The sequence below is a fragment of the Sorex araneus genome, chromosome 5, assembly GCF_027595985.1.
Source record: "Sorex araneus isolate mSorAra2 chromosome 5, mSorAra2.pri, whole genome shotgun sequence".
Classification (NCBI taxonomy): Eukaryota; Metazoa; Chordata; class Mammalia; order Eulipotyphla; family Soricidae; genus Sorex; species Sorex araneus.
The window spans coordinates 103,917,808-103,918,983 of record NC_073306.1 but is presented as its reverse complement, the minus strand read 5'-3'; the positions used below and the strand labels follow the sequence as shown (position 1 = coordinate 103,918,983).

The following is a 1,176-nucleotide window of genomic DNA, read 5'->3' as shown; positions in this document are numbered from 1 at the left end:
GTGGATAAACAGTGTGTGAAGAAACATGTTTTTTTCTCAGCTTTAGTTATTATTCCACATCTGAGTGAAAACATCTGGTAATTTTGTCTTTCACTTTCTTACTTAATTTACTTAGCAAAATCACCAGCTCAAAATTCCTCACCTCAAATCCCATCAATATTTGTCCTCAAAGGCACAATTTCCGGCGCATATGCTGCCTGAGCCCATGTGCTGCTTGTGCCCACGTGACGGAGCACATGTGGTGCCCGAGCACATGTGCCGCCCGCATCTCCCCCCTTGAGATGTGTACTTTCATGCTTTCATGTCCAGTGCTAGGATGTGTGTAGAGCTTCCTCCACCCTTGGAGAAGCCCGCGTTCTCTTGAGCGCATTACTCCTACTGTTTTTTCTTTTCCACTTATCCCTTCCTCCTTCCCTCAGAAACTTCTAAATAAAATTTATTTACTTCACAAAAAAAAAAAGGCACAATTTCATTTCCCCTCCCTTCTCTTCTCTGCTTGTAGCTGTGATAACTGAAGGTTACACATTTACTTGCACACCTTCTTTCTTTTAAAAAATAAGGAATGCTTCATGAATTTGCATGTCATCTTTGTGCAGGGCCTCATGCTAATCTTCTCTGCATTGAACCAATTTTAGTAGGTGTGCTGCTGAAATGAGCACTTGCACACTTCCTTGTGGTACTGGGAACCCAAATGGCTCACTTTTACCACTAGGATCTCACATATGTGCACATGTGTATGTGCGTGTTTTGGGGGTGATAGTGCCAGGAATTGAACTTGCTTGTAGTGTGGGTACTCTGCCATTGACTTATTCCTGGGTGCCAGTTTTACCTTTTCTAATGTCAGAGTGATATTCCACTGTACACACACCACAGCCTTTGAATTCTGTTAGCTGTGGATGGGCGTTTAGGTTGATTTCACCTTTTGGCTATTGTGAATAATGATGTTATGAAAACAAGTAATCTTTCAAATTAGGGTTTTTAAATCATTCAGATATCAGCACCAAGGACTGTATTTATGGTTCATATAAAATTTAAGGGCTGGAAGGGCTGGAGTGATAGTACAGCAGGTAGGGCATTTGCCTTGCATGCAGCCAACCGGGGTTCGAATCCCAGCATCCCATATGGTCCCCCGAGCACCTCTAGGAGTAATTCCTGAGTGCAGAGCCAGGAGTAACC

The 1,176-nt window shown here is 43.0% G+C and overlaps 1 non-coding gene across 1 annotated transcript; it reads right to left on the bottom strand.

Annotated features, from left to right (window-relative positions):
- Window positions 1-551: 551 nt before the first annotated feature.
- LOC129405272 (U6 spliceosomal RNA) lies at window positions 552-659 on the bottom strand. Its single transcript, XR_008630453.1, has one exon. It is a non-coding gene; the product is annotated as a U6 spliceosomal RNA (small nuclear RNA).
- Window positions 660-1,176: the final 517 nt, after the last annotated feature.